The following is a 21,096-nucleotide window of genomic DNA, read 5'->3' on the forward strand; positions in this document are numbered from 1 at the left end:
TTCTACAAGGATATGAGACTTCGATTTAAGAGCAATAATTTTTGCCACCTCATACGAAGTTAAGATTTGTTGTACACAGTTATTGCTTTCTGAAATTGTTGAATTTTCGTTGCATTTATTCTAACAACCGTTGGAAATAAACGATATTTTTAATTTGAATGCTAGGATGATTAGTAGCAAGGTCTTTTTAATCTAACTTGGAACTATTGCTTCATTAGACAGCGTTTGACCGCACACAACACACAGCGGAGAAGGAATGTGTATCTCTTCAGTTCAGTGACATCCAAATTTCAAATAATAGTCACTATATAACTGGTGAAATTTTGGTTTTTTAAATGAAGTTGTAGAATTATTGTTGTCATCATCATCTTTTCTTTAAAGAATAATTTAAGATGAATTGAATATAAAATTTAAAAAAAATACATCAAAACGGATTTTTATCATATTTAATCATGGTTTTTATTTTTCCTATTAAAACCTTAATTTACAAAACCCAAATATTAAATAAAAAATATCACCAAAGAATCTGTTAAAATTGTAAACAAGATACCTAGATGATATAAAGCATAAATCAACGTTTACCAATGTTTATTTTTATGGAAAAATTCAAAATACTCAACAATTTAAACAAATGATTTATTACAGATTTAAACATTTTTTTTAAATATTTTAACGTTAACATTGTGTAAGTGTGAGTTATTATTTATTAATACAAACAACTCCAGTTATAACGATATGAAAGCTGTTTTCCACCTAAGACAACTTGTAACTTCTACCTATAATCTCTTTGTGGCACATTAATGTGCCGCGGCACAGTGATTGGGAACCATTGGTCTAAGGTCTCTCTGTACAGAGGTTTGTGAGGACAATCTGGTGTGAGAATATTTTTCCATAGAAGTAAACCCTGACCAGATATTCAAAATCACAGCCCACATAAGATCTCTTTCGTATGACTGACCCATATGGGCTTATATGAGGAATAGTGCACTTTCTCCAAGTGATGTGGCCTCCAGCAACAATACAAAGCTGTATACTCCACCAGACTATATAAATTCTTGTCTTGGAATCCAGTAAAAGCAAGTGACCACAAAGAAAGATATACTATAACATATAAAAATGGTCAACTGGGGGAGAGGAAAATTATTTGTATTATTTGGATTCATCGAACTACTGTTCCAATCTTGAGTGTGATTTTTCACGTTTCAGTCGATGTAACCTCCGACCTTTTTCAGGTGTATTTTATCAAACTCGGGAATTTGGACGGAATTTCGAGCAGAACCCTTTATTTACTTCACAGGAGTAGCATGCCCTTGTTCTGGCAGCCATGACTGGATAGAGGTCCTAACTAATTCGGTCGTCCACACTGAGGATTCAACCTTCAGGAGAATATCACTTTTTACAATTTATTTTGTCAAGTACTCTAACAACTGTGCCACAGGTCCTTGTGGACAATTCTAGTATGAATTTTAGGAGCCTTAAACCTATTTTATTACTAGTTGTAAATATCACTATTTATTACTAATTATTACTATATATTAACGTATCTCTCTCTCTCTCTCTATATATATATATATATTGATGTTTTTACTTGTATATATTATTTATTGTTAAACAATAGATAATATATACAAGTAATAAGTAAAAATATTAAGTAAAAAAAAAAAATTCTTAACTTCTTTACTAACTCAGTGTTTGAGAGGTAAAAGAGATTTAATGCAGCATTCAAATATCTATGTATCTCATATAGAAATCAAATTTTAGCTCCAGGTAGAGGGGTCCCTCGATTTCTGAGAACTTAAGCTAAAATATAATGAAACAACCAGGAGAAAAAGAATCTCAAAAGAATAGAACATGCAGACACTATTAAGAAATTACAAGTTTAAAAACTTACAAAAATGAGATTTAAAAATGATCAAATTCAAAATGAAGTAAAAACATTTTCTTAAAAAAAAACAATTTAAAAACAATTATCTATAAACATATTTTTATAAAAATGTAATAACTGTATTATAAAAATAAAGTCTATCATTTACACTAAATAATGATAATTATAATATGATAAAATAAAAGTAATGATTGTAGTTGGATATTATGACAGCAATACAAAATGAAAAAATAAACTAACCATATAGATTAGATTTAAATATATGCAACATAAAAATAGTTTTTAGAAGGATATGTAAACTAAAAGCATTGTTCACAAAATATATGGTTAATACAAAAACAGATTATCATAGATATTCAAGGCAAAATCAAGACACTGCTACATACAGCCGTGTATGTGTGTAAATGCTCCCTATCTTTGATCTGTCTAGCACATTGGGAAGTGATAAATAAATTGCTATTAGCGTATTGAGCGATGTTTTTTTTTATGTAAACAAATGGAGCTTAGGCGTTTGGACAATGTTTGAACATTAATTCACATATCCATCTTAGCAGCAGCCAAATAGTGTAACAGTAAGGAGCGCCAACTGTCTAGTTTCAAACCTGGCTTGAGGTAGCTGCTAATCTAGCCACACTAATGAGCTGTGATACAGCGAAACAGTCTGTGGATGACTATATATATATATATATATTAGTAATGACTATATGTATGTGTTATGGTATGTTGGAGAGAACCTCAGCAAAGTGTTTGATTATAAAGAAAATTTAATATGAAAGTGTAATATTTAGATATGTGTTTCAGAAAAAAAACATCAGTACTGTCGGTTTCAAATCGAGCACGGTCATTTATGTTGGACTTTGTTTATATGTTTCACCTCATAGGAAAATATATTCACACATTTATAATTACTCTATATAACAACCTGCAGTACATAGTTGTTTTTTGGGGTTTTTTTTGTATATATATTCTTCACTTGTATTTATTCTTATAACTTATAATATATATATATATATATATATATATATATATATATATATATATATATATATATATATATATATTATATCATGTCTTGATTTTTTTTTTAAATCTTTATTTAATGCCTAAACGCGATACATTTTTTTTACAAGTCATCGCTTATAATTCAATTGATATTGTTACATCCTCATCACCAAATAAGAAAAGTAATTGCTCTGGGGGCTCGCTAATTTGTTGTCTGGTGTAGAGAGTTTTCATACTATTCCTACATTAGCGATTACATAGTGTAGGGAATAATTCATGTGTGTTATAGATAAGGGTTAATCTGATGGAATAATTTTTTTAGTGGAAATGATGAATATTATGAAAATGATTAATGGAATAGTTTGATTACTCGTGAGGAAGGTTTATGACAAACATTAGTTAACATTGACTTTGAAGACAGCCGTGTTTTAGTCTGAAGTGAATTAATCCCGTGGTAATATGTTCCACGCGTGGGAAGTTCTTTTTTTTTTCTTTTTTTTTTCTTTTTTCTTTTTTTTTTTCTTTTTTTATGTAAATCATGACTAGATCTGTATTTTTCAGATGAGTTTTTTGTTTTTTAATGTTTAATAATATTGGCGTTATTTTCAATGTCATTTATTAAATAGCCACCTACATAAACTTATTTGTGAAATAGTTGTAAAACAATATCAACTTTTCACTCAAATGACTTCCAGTCTGGTGATAAAAATGGTTGACTTATCTGACCTGATATTACAATTTCTTTCTATTCTTTTTTGACAAGTTTATTTTGTTTATAGTTTTGTTCTGTCTTTCGATTCTATGTGGAGCATAGAAAACCGATTTGTACAAACTGTGTGTGAACCTTAACATAGTTGCATAGATTTAAAAAAAAAACAAAAAAAAAACTAATTGACATAGTTACCTATCCATATAAATCCTTTTTTTTTTTTATGCAGGAATCACCGCTTATCAAGGCCCAGAGGCCACTCGAGGATAAGGGTTAATGAGTATACATTAGTCAATGTGATTATAGCATAGTAAACATAAATGGGAATTTTGTAAATTGGATTACTTAGGCGGACGGTTTATCAAGAACTTGTTTACGTTGGACTTGAAAACAATCAGATTGTAGTAAGCTGGAAAGCAGGCAATCGAAAAAGTTCCACAGGCATGCAGTTCTAAGAAAGAAGCTTTGGAATCTACATTTAGGTTTAGGCACAGATAAAGAGTGTTGGAAATTATTGATAGTGGTTTTGGCTGGACGAGTGTTTTTTGTGAAAGTTTGGCAGGGGGGAACCATAGATTGAAGCTCAACTGAGCACTTGCCATGAAAATAACGATACAGCACAGACAGGCTCGCAGCATTTCTTCTGTGGGAAAGAGGTTGCAGGGAAGAGAAAAGAGCATCCCACACTAAGCTACGATGTCTATTTTGAACTCTGTCAAGGCAGGATAAGCTGCTTCTAGCAGCTCCTGCTCAGAAGTGGCAACAGTACTCCATCATTGGCCGTACCTGGCTTTTATATAGGTAGAGAAATGCATCAGGGGTGAGATATCTACTGGATTGATAGGATCTCACCATTTTTCAAGTGACCTTGGCGATGGATTTGATATACGTGTTCCATTTCAGGAGTAAAGATCAAGCCCAGAAGCTTGTCAAAACATGAAGCCTCCCCAAGACGAGAGCCATTCATTTCAACCGATGCCAGATTGGCATCAGAACGTAGATAGTGTAGAGATAGAAGCTTGTTTTTAGATGCATTAAAAATAACCAGCCACCTCTTTCCCCATTGTACCACATGCTCAAGATCAGAGGAGAGGGAATCAGAGAACATAGTCGTTTATGGTCTTTGATGTGCTACCATAAATGGTAGTGTCGTGAGCATACATGTCTATGAATGATGTAAGGATGTGATTTGGAAGATCATTAATGTAGATCAGGAAGAGAGTTGGGCCCAGGATGGACCCCTGAAGGACTCCAGCATTAATACTGAGAGCTTCTGATTTCTGCCCATCAACCACTACTCTTATGATCCTACCAGAGAGAAATGATTTAATAATTTCCAGTTATACCATAGCTGGAGATCTTGTGAAGTAAACCTTTATGCCATACCCTATCAAAGGCCTTTGGAAGGATCCAGGTCGTACATTCAAACATCACATTAATACGAGTGTGCTCCGGGCATTGATATTTGAACGTTTATTATATCTGATCTTGCCAATACCCAAGTGAAAGTGTTTCTGTGGAGCAAACTAGATTTGAACATGGCACACCCAGATTGTCCATCCGTGTCATTAGCCACCGTCTCCTCCCTGTGGTTATTGTTGTTAAAGAAGTTGAACTTCTGCAAAGAATTCATGGAGATTGTGCCTCAGGGTTGTCTGATCTGGATGAAGTTCTCATTAGTTATATTTATTCATTAATCTGTGAGACTGCAAATTGCTTCTGGATGTTTCCCTGTGCAAATGTCGGGAACAGAGCCTTAGCTTTGAATTAGTTTCGGTTTTATACAAAAAAGCTGAATGAACACAAGACGGGCTGAAATAGCAATAATTTTGTAAAAATCGACATAAATAAATCTAGAGGCGACCCGCGTTCCCAAATCCTAGATATTATTATCTAGGGGGTATATAAACAGTTCTAAGCGATAGTACCCCCCCCCCGGGAGCGTCGGCGAAAAAAGCCTGTGCGAGACATACATAAAATGATCACACACATTTTGCCTTTTATATATATCGGAGATAAATGGAATCTATTTAAATATCTTCAAATAAATAAATCATAAAGAAATAAAATTGCAAAGAATATATCTCAAATTAGCCCATTATTGATAAGAATAGTTTCCTAATCTTAACAATCGATATTCGTATGTACGTTATTACCCTGCCCCTTTTTTTAAAAAATGGAATCGCCCAATCATCGAAGATGTAACGCAAAAAAAAATAAATAATTTTTAAAATTTACATCTGATGGAGCTGTTGTGTCGAACATGAAACTCAAACTAAGACATACTTTCTTGGCTAGAATCAAAATGTAATGAACAGTAAAATTTACAATCAGTTGCCCCACTCCTTTAAAAACGGAAGAGATGATTCTTGGAAGAATTTATTGCAACAGAATTGATACTGCCATACTAGCCACTCCTGTGAAAAGATATTACAATCATAGATGAAATCAGCTTTTTTTTTTCTTAGTCATTAAAACATTAGTTTAAGATCAAAGTAGCTTTATATATGTATATTTATGAACAAAGAAATTTCCTATCGATTTGTTGATATCTTAAGTAGGACGGCCCCTAAGTATAAATGTGGTATTGTAGTAACTAAAGTGATTCTATTTAAGAGAAAGATGGACAATTTTTTCACTATAAACCTTAAACGACCATCAACACCCATTTTCCCCCGCAATTTTAATGATCTTGTACCTAATTTGTTTTAAATGCAAACTTTTTATATTTTCTGCAAATAATTCAAAGTTTGTCGTTTTTACTGATCAAGCCCCTGAGGCCACTCGATAAGGGTTGATGAATGTAACGTGGTAGTTTAGTAATCGTTAATGGTGTAGATTCAGTAGAATTTGATTGTTTATGGGGACGGCTCAACAAGAACTTGTTTACATTGGATTTGAAGGCTACTATGTTGCATTCAACAGGGAAGCAGGCTAGCAGAACAGTGTTTCACAGGCGGATAGTTCTGGGAAAGAAGCTTTGTTCATGGAATAAGACAGAGAGTAGGGGAAATCATATTTAGTGGTTGTAGATAGTCGAGTGTTTTCTTGTGAAAGTTTGGCAAGTGTAGTATCTGTTTTGTGAAGAGATGCTACAATAATATAGTGAGGTCTGCATTCAGAGCAGACGTCTCTAGAATGAAAATGTCACTTGTATGTAGTACATCATACAGACTTTTTATTTTTGGTTTTTAATATAGGGAGAATTCTCAACAAGAACGGATAATTATTAAAATTAAAATGCTATTGTGTCCAACCTGAAACTCAAACTAAAAAATGAGTTTCCTCCCTTCTCTGGTAGCAGAAAGCCTTCAAGATGCTCACTTCCCATTTTTATTTCTTTTCATCCCTGGCCTTTCTTCCCATTGGCACTCACTTGAAAGGACTCCAGTCACTCTTCACCCCCTTTATTTTTTTCTCCCACTTAGATCCTACTCCCACTTAAAGATTGACTTGCTTGTTTTCGGCAAATTGGAAAATGGTGGACGATCTATTATTCCAAAAGAGTTGAGAGAGCCTTACTAACCAATCTTTGTTGTTTTTTTTATTTTTTCCCTATTCCCTTGTCAATGAAATATAATTACTGTAAATATTTCAATAAAACTTTTTCAAATTTAGCTTTATCTTAAATAGGAAAGTCTCTGAAGTGATTATTGTATTGTGGTGACTGAGATATTTCTAGTTAAGAGTAGGATAGACAATTTTAAGTATTTGAGACCAAAGATGACCAACACCCATTAACCCCACACTTTTGATTGGTCTTATGTCTAATTTGTTCATTATATAATATTTTTATATTTTATTCAAATAATATCTCAAAGTGTAGTATATGTTCTTTCAAATAATGGTACAATAATATTGTGACGTCCCTATTAGCAACGGATGTCTATAGAATGAAAATATGTCACAAACTCGTACAAGGGTTTAAAGATAGATACCCCTCCAACCAAATATATACTGAAATTATATTAGCCAAATTATTTATATAAATATGTTTCAGATTGAACAAAGGTGATTGTCAGGTTTGCATTTATGCTAGACTTCTATAGAATGGAAATATGTTACAAACTCATACAAAAGAGACACCTGTGGTATTTCCAGGTGTTCTGTTAGGCTATTATTAATATAAGTTGGTCAAAATTTGTTTCCATAAGGCTTCTTTTTTTTTATATATATATATTAGGTTGGTGCAAAAAATTTTTTTTATATATAGTTAAACATTCAAAAAACGACATTATTTTTGCACCAACCTAATACTTTAATAATATTAAATACATATTAAAATATACTTTAGTTCTGAAATAAAGATACATTTTAACAAAAAAACTGTGTCGTTTTCATTAATTGTAATTTATAATTAACTGAATAAGTCGTCTATCTCTCATTTAGTTTATGTATTTCTCTGAACCTTCTCACTTTATGTCTATTCAATCGTTCTCTAATGTTTCGTAATGTCACTGTGAGTATTTAGAGAAAGAGTGAGGCTCTTTTTTCATGTCCATCTAATTTGCATATATGACATACGTAAATAATTGGCAAAACAAAAGAAAATCTCTTTACTTTGATATAAGCAATAAAATACTGCGATGTAACAGTAATAATCTAACTGGAAGAGTGAGGAAAGTACCGTAACCTTATGAAAGTGTATTGCCACCGAAATTCTAGTGAAGATAAATGGTCGTTGTCAATAAAAAAAAATCAATGGTAAGTGGCTGCTGCAATAATGCAAATTCATCTGCAAAGGTTATTGAAAGAGCTGGAGAGTACTGAAAATCCGGGGAGACTTGTGGTCAGACTCCGGAGAACACCACAAGTTGTTCTGAAAGAGAAATCTTAGATGATGGCCTGTGTGACTACTTCTAGTGAATAAATAATATTGAAATGAAGAGACTTATTTTTTTTTTTTGCTTATGCAAAAATTATGTTGTAACAGATATGTCACAGTTCATAAATTTTTAAATGAAGTAGAATAGTGCTAGTGAATATGTCTAGTATATGTATATACGTTTGTCCCAATTTGTTTGTTCTTAATGTACAATTTTCTGGGTGTCCCATTTTAGAATTTCCTACCCAACTTTATCAGTGTGGAATTTATTGTACTAAAAAAGGAAATGTAATGTGTAGTAACGAAATCCTTCTGAACAGTCGCAGTCGTCAGATGATATAAGTCCAGAATTAAATCTAAGTACAATGAAACTGCTTTAATGTCAAACCACCAATTTTTGTTTCTTTCAAGCTGGATTTGTCAGCCGACACATCAATTTAGGTTAAAGAGTTTAAAAGTCTACTTGATGACAGCTTCCGGTTTTGTAATCGGAAATTGACAAGCGGTATTTATCCCAAAACAGATACTCATTATGACCTTAAGACATCCAGTGGTGAGGCTTCATTTGGGAGTTGAGAAGAATGTGAAATTACCCGCTTAGTTACTATTGTTCGCAGGTCCACTTCGGCTCAGAATGGTAATACCTGTTAGGATATAGGATGCAAACCTTCATGTTATTGTTTCTTCCTTTCTCTTTGCCAAAACTCAATCATTTTCTGCAAAGTCAAGAACAGAAACATTTTTATTTCTACAAAAACAATCAAACTAAACACCATAAATATTTGAAAATATAAACAACTACAAGACTTTTCCAAAATTACTGGATTTGGCATTAAATATCCCGAAAAGAGTCAATATATACTATAAAACAAAACAACCAAACCAAACACTGTGTATAAATTATTTGAAGATATAAAGAACTTGAAGCAAGTTTTCCAAAATTACTGAATTTGGCATTAAATAACACAAAAATAGTTGATATGCGATTAAACAACTAAACAACCATTTTATTTTGGGTAAAGTGTTTGTGTTTTGTTTTGGTTTTTGTGGGAGAGAAAGTAATTAATCTTTTTTGTTTTTGTTTTTTTTACACATTAGAAAATCAAACTTTTTAATAACAGAAATTTTTTTATTATAATCAAATCAAACTTCTTATTGGGGAGAGTTGTTCATCTTTTTTAGGCGATTACGTGTGATTTTACGACCTTGTTACTCAATGTTTTATATAAGAAATTATTCTTGTTCAACAAACGCTAAAACACTTTGCAAAGAAGATGGCTTCCTTTATGAAACCGGCACCTGTTTTGAAAAGCGAACGAATTTTACTAACTAATCCATAGGTGGCATTTTTTGGAGGGGAGCGATGAAACAAAGGTGGAAACGTCAGTTATAGAATGAAGTAAATTGATGCCAAATATGGTTTGGTTGCATAAAGTATTACGAATTTTATTAACGATTCCATGAGTGGCATTTTAATGGGTCACCTTATAGTATAACCGATTCTTGAATTTGTTAGCCTGCAACTAAGTTAGAAGACAGAAAATCCCAAACTAAAATATCAGAACAACTGAACAGTGTTATTTCGAAATGTAAACATTGTTCACTGACTTTCAACCAAATTGAATGATGCCGCTTAACAATTAACAAGTAGTTGAGTAAAAATATTTTTTTAACTGGTCACTTAAAGGTCATGAGACTTGTGGTGTGAGTCAATCGATAAAGACTTATATCAACGTTAGACTAATTGTAGACATTTTTCTGAAATCAGCGGACGCAGTATCTATCCACCATGGAAAAAAAGTCTTTTAATAGTTTAGCTTTGTGTTTGTAGGGCATTTCCACTTGTGGGAATGTAAAAAATTTTTCTAGCTGGAATTAATTTTTTTTTTTTTTTTTTTTTTTTTTTTGCTTCAATTAACCCAAAGCAAAGTATATTCCGATTGAGACATAAGAGTGAATAGAGGCCAGGTTTATAGAGGTCATCGTAAGTAGTTTTGTAGCAAGTTGCTTATTCCCATTACATTTAAATTTCTGTGTGTTAACACAGCCAGTGAAACAGGGAGAAGGGAGGGAATTCCAAAGGCAAGTAGTCCAAGGAAATAAGCTATTTTTCTGGCATCTGAGGACCTCTACAGCAAAGGGGTGTCAGTTTGGTCAAGAATATTTATATTAAAGGGTTACAAGTTCATTAAAATCGTCTGATAATATTTAAAGAAAGTTTATGGAATTGTTTTGACAACATTTTTAACACCATATAAAACAATATAAAATGGATGATAAATTTTCGCTTTGAAGAAAATAAGAAAAAGTAAGCCTCCTTGACTTTTTGTCTATGAACAAATAGTTTTCTGTTCTAATGCTATACTTCGTTTGTTCTCTTCTATCAGTGAGGCAGAGATCTTTCTAGATTGAGACAATCTTTTATTTTTGTTCCAACCAGAGTGCTCCTTTTATAAGGAGCTAGATTTTCCATACTTTAAAAACCAACCTTTGATTTAAATATCCTAAAATTGAATGACTTCTAAGTTAGACCATGACTGATAGCTTGATCAAGTTTGGTGACGATTGGTCAAGCAATATATTAAAGGGTTACAAGTTCATTAAAATCGTCTGATAATATTTAAAGAAAGTTTTGTTAATACAAACTATAGCGGAAGATCCTGAACCCCCATTAGAAGGAATTATCCAGTCTATAAAAGACGCTAGCAAGCCGTAACCAATGGAAGAGAGTAAGCTAATCTTGATATTCTGGTATTCAAGATACATTCCAGTGTCAATTTCTTATTTATTACATTGTACCTTTGTACAATAAACTTTTTATAACTTGCTCTGTGTGTTGAGTCTCATTTCATGTGATTCATTTATACTGATTATATTCCCCCCAGGGATATATCACAAGCAATGGGGAAGGCACAAGTAAACTCAACTGAAAACAAAACTTTCTTGGTGAAGGTAATTGTGTGCATGACAACCTATTTTTATCTTAGTTCTTTTTTTTTTTTTTTTTTTTTTGTATAATAAAAATACTTTTTTTTTCCTCAATGCAGCGAAATCAACAAACGTGTACATCTGTCAAATATTCATAAAAATATGTCCAATTGGATAGTGTGCGTTCTTTTCTAATACGGTGTAATTTGTTTTAATATTTTTTTTTTTTTTTTTAATGAATGATTAAGGAATAACTTTACCTATCAATTAAGCGTATATTGTTTGAGAACTTTAGAATTTTTTTCTTTTTAAAGAACGACCGGTTCCAAAGTTAACGGAGGCTCTTTTTGAAATGACTTTTGCTCTGTTGACTGAGGTCAGTGCAGCAAAGTGCTGTGTAGTTCAAGGGTGTCTACCCTCCAAGACCTTGCCTCATGGCTTTCGGAGGAGTAAATTTATTGTTTACTGTCTGAGGCGTCTCCAACAGGGAATGCCAACGGAACTGTTAAGATCACCCTTCAGGAACGCTAACTTAACCTTTCCCACTTTCTTGACCTTGTTTCGCATCTTCCTGCAGAGAAACGGAAGTAAATACCAGAACAATATTATTGATTTTTTTTTTTTCCAACATGACCGTGACACCTGGTTATACAAAATGAAAGTAATCTATTAAAATTATCTCTACAATTATAAATTTCCAGTTACATGTTCGATAAAAGGATAAAATAAACTCGACGGTATGAAATAAAATAGAAATGTGGAAAACCAAAAAACTCAACATTTTCGCCTACACGGTCTTCATCAAGAAAGGAATTTATATTATACTAGCCTGAGTGCCCGGCGTTGCTCGGATGTTTGGACGTGTGTGTTTAGCAAAAAAAAAATGTGGTAATAGGCAAACAGGCTCGAACCCGTACCACGAAGGAGGAAAAGAACGTGAAAAAAAAAGTGACACCTTTGACGTTGCGTCCATCACCAAACCGAAAGTGGCGAAGGTTTAAATTAAGGTTAGTCAATCGAAAAGAGGGGATGACTTTCGAAAATATTGACGAAAAAAGCGACCCCTCCTTGTAGAAAAGTGGCCAGTTAAGAGTGAAGGAATTAATGTTTTTAGTCACTCTTTCGATATTTCAAAATGATACCAATCTCGTGAAAATCTATTGCCTCTGTCAAAAAAGTTAGGCAAATATACATACATACATACATTTAAACAGACAGGTGGGATTTATATAATAGATTTCTTGTAGTCTGTCTGTCTGTTCCACTTTTTCTCGGAAACTACCGGTCGATCTGGCTTAATTTTTTTATGGATCTTTGTCATAAGATGTAGAAAACAAAGTATTATAGTATCCGTTTGATGCACGGTTAGAAATTAATAGGGATTAGTATTTAATGCAAAAATGAGCACAATTTAAACATATTATACTATCAATTTGGCATCAACAGTCTATAACTTTTTCCCCGTTTTTAATGGGCTAAACAGTCTAGTATATATACTCGAAGAATACCCGCCCTAGAACGAGTAAAGTTTATTTTTCAAACAGCAAAGTTTTGCACTATTTTTATATCGTTATAGCTGGTGCTACCAGATCAGGATGCCTATTGGCTTTCTGAGACGAAATGCACCTACATCGATTTCTGTTTTTGTTTTTCATTCTCTTTTGTAAAACTTAATTATGTTCTGCAAAAACAAAAACAACCCCCCCCTTCCCCTCTCCTTTCCTTTTTCTTCCCTACTTCCCGGTTCTGGATATGACCTTAAACTATATCTGATGGTGAGGCCCCAGTTTATGGGCTTTGAGGAGCGTGGAGCCACACTTTAATTGCCATTGCTCCCAGGTCCACTCTGACCCGGAGTGGTAGTACCTGTTAGGCTCCCAACTATAGGTTAAATAGAAAGAAAAAAAAATACATTCTATTAAAAAATTATTCTTCAAAATCTGATCAGATTCCACTTGACCCTGTCGGCAGGGCATTAGAATATGCCGACTACCCCCCTGCAGAGAGTAGAAGTCCCTCAATGGGGCTACCTGTTGGACGTAGGTAGCGACCCGTAATACCTTTAGGACGGGATCCTGGTGGTTGAGAGACTTGGAGGTCAGGTTTTAGTACCCCCCCCCTTCCCAACACACCACTTTGGCCCTAACTGGGCTAGACAGGCAGTTGGAGGGGCCCCGATCCTATCAATCGGCTGGTCACATCAAACCCCACCATATATTGCCCACCCCATAAACATATCATTAACACAATATGCCTATCCCTTCCCCATAAATAACTATTTCCTAATATATGGTGTAAAGCGGTGGCTGAGGGTCAATCGACTAAGTGAAATATCTATGACATGGCTGCAAACCCTTTAAATTACTACGTATCCCAGAGTAACATCAAAGGAAAACAGGTGCTCATGAATGATATCACATAAATCGAGTATATCATCTTTGTATCCTTGTTGAGCCTGGGCGAATGGGTTTCCCCCCCAGGCACTTCCCATATAGGGCTCCGAGGTGGGTGGGGAACAAAGATGATGAAAAAACAATCTTATTTTGATTATGGCTTTTATTACCTCCAAAACCCCCCAAAAAAGAAGCTTTTCAGATGTTTCCGACATTTCAAGTTCAGAGGATGAACAGAAATGTTCAATCAAAGAAAACTCAATATTTTTAGTAATGGAAACACTTGAAAAAATGAAATAAAATTTCACCTTTTACAATGGAAAAAATTTTCTCTCGAAAAATAAAACCCAAAATGATAAAACGACTGCAAAATAACACCATACTTATCGAATTGAAACAAAAAACACAAGCTAAAGAAATTCTCAAATGGCAAACGTTTAACAATATCAAAATTAAAACTTATCCCCACCCATACCTAAACTCCTCAAAAGGAATCATTAGATGCAGTGAACTATCAAATTGCTCGACTGAGGAAATTTTATCTAATCTATCATCCCAAAGTGTTACAGATGTAAAAAGAATTAGAATAAAACGAAATCGAGAAACTATATTGACAAATACATATATACTCTCCTTTGACTCCACAAATCACCCAAGTGAGATTAAAATTGGATACCTAAAAGTGAACGTTGAAAAATACATCCCAAACCCTCTAAGGTGCTACAATTGTCAACAATTTGGACATCACCAATCCAAATGCACCAAATCGCACATCTGTGTAAGATGTGGTGAAAACTCAAAACATAGTGACTGCAAAAAAGACCCCAAATGCTCAAAATGTAGTGAAAACCATTCAGCTGACTTCAAAGGATGCAAAACATGGCTAAAAGAAAAAGAAATAACAACAATAAAGTACACAAAAAATATAACTTTCTTGGAAGCCAGGAAAATTATGAATGCAAGATACTCAGAAGTAACCAAGAATGCTAAAATAAACACAAATCAGAGTTGTCAAAGCTATACAAAAAATTCTCCAGAAATAAAAACTGAAGAACTATCTCAATTGATAAGAGATGAAAGACCTAATGAAAGAAATTAAAACACTAATCCTGAACAGTCTACAAAAGAAAGTACAACAAAAAAACAGAACCAACAAACCAAAAAACTCAAATTAAATCAAACAAAGAAAAAGAAAAAACTCACCAAATGAAAACAACTCTTATAAACAAATCAAATGAAACAACACCATCACCCAATAAAACGAAAAGTAAAGAAAAAACAATTAACAAACCAAGATCTAAATCCCAATCAACCGCAAGAGGAGGAAACAAAATAGAAACTCTGGAGGAGATGGAGGTAGAAGACAAAACACCCCCAGACAAATAAAATGACAGACCACAATAAAAATAAAAAATAAAAAAAACTCAAACTATCATTCAATGGGACTGCCGAGGACCTAAGGCAAACATAAAGATAACTAAACCCAAAACACTCAAATAACAAACTAAAATACAAAGCATGACACACAGAATCATACCGGATAGAAATGAAACAAATAATATAATCCAGTGGAATTGTCATGGTCTAAAGGCAAACCTAAATGGTCTCACTATTCTACTCGATAACTTACTTCCAGTAGTTGTCTGTTTCCAAGAAACCTTTATGAAATCGGATGACAATATAAAAGTTAAAAATTACAATCAGTATAACTATATACACAATACTGGACTCAGAGCCTGTGGAGGTACATCAATACTTATTAGAAATGACATACCTCAAAGTCAAATACAACTTAATACTAAACTACAGGCTACTGCAATAAAAGTAACACGCCACAAAACCATCAACATTTGCTCACTATACATACCCCCCAATGAAAGCATCTCAGAAACAGATCTGAGCAAACTAATACAGCAACTTCCAAAGCCATACATCATTATGAGAGACTTAAACAGCCATAATGAGATATGGGGAAGTGAAAAGACAAGCAAAAGGGGAAAAATTATAGAAAATATAATAACGAAAATCTACACCTCTTTAATGATAAAACGCATACTTATTTACACCCAGGAACTGATACATTCACATCAATTGATTTAACATTGTGTGATCCAACACTTGCCTTGGATTACAAATGGAATGTACTAGAAAAGCCATATGGAAGTGACCACTTTCCCATTACACTTGAAAACAATGATCCAATGCCAGAAAACAAAATACCGCAATGAAATTTGCAGAAGGCTGATTGGCAAAAATTCCAAAATTTATGCCGGACTAAATTAACATCGGATAATAACCCAAACCAAAATAATATCACACATTTTACTAATACACTGTATAATATTGCGGAGGAATGCATTCCAAAAAGCTCTTCCTCCCCAAAACATAATAAACTCTGGCTTGATGAAAAATGCAAAGTAGCCATCAGAACTCGTTGAGCTATGCTAAGGAAATTAAAAAAGAACCAACTAAAGAAAATCTCGATAAATATAAAAACAGTAGAGCTAAAGCTCGTAAAACCATTAAGGAATCAAAGCGAACATCATGGAAAAACTATGTACGAAAAATAAATACAAATACAAAAAGTAAAAAGGTCTGGGACATGATCCGTAAAATCTCAGGGAAAAGTAACAGCAACCCTACTAAACACCTGATCTATAATAACCAAAAAATTACTAGCAAGAAAGAAATGGTAAATTGTCTTGCTGAAACTTTGGCAAAAAACTCCTTCTCCAAAATCTCTAACCAAAAATTCCAAATTATCAAGGAAAAAGCAGAAAAGGAAAAACTCCAGTTTCAGACAAATAATACAGAAAATACAACCAGCCATTCTCTAAAAATGAATTGAAAGTATCCCTAGGCAAAGCTCATGACTCAGCTGTTGTTATCAATTTATAAAACAACTTCTTGATACATTTGCAGATTACCTACTACAAATATTCAATGATATTTGGGAAAGTGGCAACGTCCCTGAAATATGGAGGCAGACCATAGTAATCCCTATACCTAAATCATCAAAGGACTCTAAAAATCCCATCAATTACCGACCTATAGCACTCACTAGCTGTATTTCCAAAATTATGGAAAGAATGATTAACAGCAGATTAATATGGTACCTTGAGACAATCTGATTACTGATTATCAGTCAGGATTTAGGAATGAAAGAAGCCCCATGGACCACCTGATCCGGCTAGAAACCTTCATCAGAGAAGCCTTTATAAAGAAAGAACATCTCACGGCAGTCTTTTTCGATATTGAAAAAGCATACGACTCTGCATGGAGGCATGACAGTATAAAAGATCTACAAAAACTAGGATTAAAAGGCAGAATGCCCATTTTCATGACAAATTTTATAAATGATAGACAATTTAATGTACGATTAGGTGATACTCTATCCATCAGTAAAAATCAAGAAACGGGGGGGGGTACCACAAGGAAGCATCCTGTCTGTCACACTTTTTAGCATTAAAATAAATAACATCGTCAAAAATATAAATGTACGAACAGAATGTATCCTCTATGTGGATGACTTCCTGATCTGTTATAGATCAAAATATATTACAAGAATAGAACACTATTTACAACTGTGTCTAAACAAAATAAATGAATGGACAAAAAAAAATGGTTTTAAATTTTCAAAAGAAAAAACAAAAGCCATTCATTTCTGCCAAACCCGGAAAATGCACCATGACCCAATACTGAAAATGGATAATGAAATTATACCTATAGTTGATCAGTATAAATATCTGAGCATCATCTTCGATAAAAAGCTAACATTCATTCCCCATATTAAATACCTCAAACAAAAATGCAACAAAGCCATCCAACTCTTAAAAGTAGTAGCTCATACAGACTGGGGCGCAGACAAAGACTCAATTAAATTATACAGATCCCTTGTCAGATCAAAGTTGGATTATGGATGCTATATCTATGGATCTGCAAGAAAGTCCTACATAAAGGAATTAGACACAATACATCACCAAGGACTAAGATTGGCTCTAGGAGCCTTCCCCACCTCCCCAGTGGAAAGTTTATATGTAGAAACAGATGAACCCTCATTATCACTTAGAAGAGAAAAACTAGGACTACAATATTATACAAAATTAGCTTCATGTCCAACTAATCCTGCCTACAAATGTGTCTTCCACCCCCAATACAAAAACCTCTTTGATAGAAAAGAAAATTCTATAAAACCATTTAGCCTATGTATGGAAGAATCCATAAATAAAGCCCAGATAGATATTGCAACAATACACGAATCTGTAAAACCTAAATATCCCCCCCTGGCTGACAAAACAACCAAAAATAATATCAGACCTAATTAAATACCCTAAAACAAAAACCAATCCAATCATTTATCAAGAACAATTCCAAATAATTAAAGATAAGTATTCCAAACACTCAACAATTTATACAGACGGTTCAAAAGATGAAGACAATGTGGATGTGCAGCCATACGCAATAAAACAATCCTAATCAAAAGATTACCAGACAAAGCATCGGTCTACAGTGCTGAAGTATCAGCCATTGGTATGGCACTCAATTTTATAGAATCAGTACTCGAAACACTGGAAAACAGGAAACCAAACATCTCAACAAAAATAACCTTCTTAGTGACACTCAATATGGTTTCCGTTCTGCTAGATCTACAGCAGATGTCCTTACAGTTATATCGCATAGGATTAGCAAATCTCTCGACGGTGGCAATCTTTCTAGGGCAATTGCTCTTGACATATCTAAAGCCTTTGATAGGGTATGGCATAAAGGTTTACTTCATAAGATCGCTAGCTATGGTATAGCTGGAAAAGTCTTCTCAATTATTAAATCATTTCTTTCTGATAGGTTCATAAGAGTAGTAGTTGAGGGGCAAAAATCAGAAGCTCACAGTATTAATGCCGGTGTCCCTCAGGGATCCATCCTGGGCCCAACTCTTTTCCTGATCTACATTAATGATCTTCCAAATCATATCCTTACATCATTTGTAGACATTTATGCTGACGACACTACCGTTTATGGTACCACATCTAAGACAGTAAACGACCAAGTTCTCTCCAATTCTCTCTCCTCTGATCTTAAGCACGTAGTACAATGGGGAAAGGAGTGGCTGGTTACTTTTAATGCATCTAAAACCAAGCTTCTCTCTTTACATCATCAACATTCTAATTCACATTTGTCATCAATTGAAATGAATGGCTCTCGTCTTCAGGAGGCCTCAAGTTTTGACAAGCTTCTGGGCTTGACCATTACTCCTGATCTTAAATGGAACACGTATATCAAATCTGTTGCCAAGGCTGCTGGAAAAATGGTGGGATCTTTCTATCGATCCAGTAGATATCTCACTGCTGATGCTATTCTCTACCTATATAAGAGCCAGGTACGTCCAAGGATGGAATACTGTTGCCACATCTGGGCAGGAGCTGCTAGAAAGGACTTGTCCTGCCTTGATAGAGTTCAAAATAGACTTCGTAGCCTCGTAGGAGATGTCCTTTTCTCCTCCTTGCAACCTCTATCTCACAGAAGAGATGTTGCGAGTTTGTCTCTGATGTATCGTTATTTTTATGGAAAGTGTTCAACTGAGCTTCAATCTATGGTCCCCCCTCGCCAAACTTTCACAAGAAACACTCGTCTAGCTGTAAACACTATCAATAATTTCCCCCACTCTTTATCTGTGCCTAAACCTAAACGTAGATTCCATGAACAAAGTTTCTTTCTTAGAACTGCACGCCTGTGGAATTGTCTCCGTTTTCCTGCTTTCCGGCTGACTACAATATGGTTGTGTTCAAGTCTAAAGTAAATAAGTTCTTGATGAGCCGTTCCATATAAGTTATTAAATTTACCAAATTTTCATTACTAATGATTACTATATTGACCAATTTCTACTGTACACTCTTTAACCCTTATCCTTGAGGGGCCTCTGGGCCTTGATAATGTGGTGATGCCTTTGTAAAAAAAAAAAAACAAAAAAAAAACCAACGAACCCAATAATCACCAAAAACCTAAATAGATTTGATGATATTCCTAACGATAAAAACATCCTTTATTGTTGGATACCCAATCATATCAACATAAAGGGTAATGATAGAGCTGACAAAGCAACAAAAGCAGCACTAAATTTGACCAAAGATAAGATCCCTCATACCGATCTAAAACAAATCATTAACAAATATATTAGAAACACATGGCAAGAGTCGTGGAACTCCTGCACTAGAAACAAGCTATACCAAATCCAGGAAACCATAGGAAAACAGAAACCAAACAAAAGAATGACCAGAAAGGAGGAAGTTATAACAAGACTCCGAATAGATCATACCTCTATAACACACTCCTACCTACTCAAAAAAGAAGAAACCCCACTTTGCACACACTACCAGGAATCATACACAGTAAATCACATATTAACAAGATGCGAAGACTTGAAAACAAACCGACTGAATCTATATAATGAAAAAACTGTAAAAGACATATTCACTCGTGTAGACCCAACTACTCTTCTCAAATATCTGAAGATAACAGGGTTACTCAACAAAATTAAAAAAAAAAATACCTTATCTAACTATATAAACATAGACACTGAACACCAGATACATACATAAAACCTATAACTATTAATGTATATAAAAGACTCTGGCATTAAATGACCACATAGGTTGATATGCCATAAAACCAATCAATCAATCAACATATATCTTTATATAAAGATTAAAATCAAGATATAATGTTATTAAACCTTATGTCTAGAATCTTCATTTCACTCTTGAACAAAATTCAATGCATGATTTTAATTCTAGAAAATGGCTAAAATTTAAGCTTAAGGGGTCTTAAGAAGAAAGCAAGTGTCAGGAATACTTGTTTAATTGATGTTTAATAACTACAGATCAGATTTAATGCAAATCAGAAATATTTGAATTTTCAAATGGGGAGTTGTATCAGTATTATTTAACATACACGAGTAAAACTGAAATTTGAGGAATATCTTTAAATTAATGTCGAATAGCTAGTGTTAAAATTTCGCAAAAAATTAGAAGTATCTCAATATTTATGAAAGATTATTTAATTTTTGAGTAATACAAAACTTATAACAGTCCCGGGCTGAGTCTTCATCTAGTGTGCATGCATGCTCTGTAGTTAAATTTAACATACATGGAGCTTCATAAATATAAGGATTGGTATAAATAAAGAGTGTAATATAATTGAAAAAGCATATTTTTCCCATAAACATTTATTAGCCAGTTAAAAACGGCAAATGTTATAGCCTGTTGACTTCAATTTGGAATAAAGCACTCATTTTATAATTGAATATTCTTAAATTTGTGATAATTTTTTTTTCATTAAATACTAATTTCTATAGATTCTC

General features: G+C 33.6%; 1 protein-coding gene across 2 annotated transcripts in view; it reads left to right on the plus strand.

Annotated features, from left to right (window-relative positions):
* Positions 1-21,096, plus strand: part of LOC145265462 (uncharacterized) — a 407,543-nt gene that overhangs the window by 287,234 nt on the left and 99,213 nt on the right. The window lies entirely within an intron of this gene.

This window comes from Euprymna scolopes, chromosome 40 (assembly GCF_053919585.1).
Source record: "Euprymna scolopes isolate OS-2025 chromosome 40, ASM5391958v1, whole genome shotgun sequence".
In the NCBI taxonomy this organism is placed as follows: Eukaryota; Metazoa; Mollusca; class Cephalopoda; order Sepiida; family Sepiolidae; genus Euprymna; species Euprymna scolopes.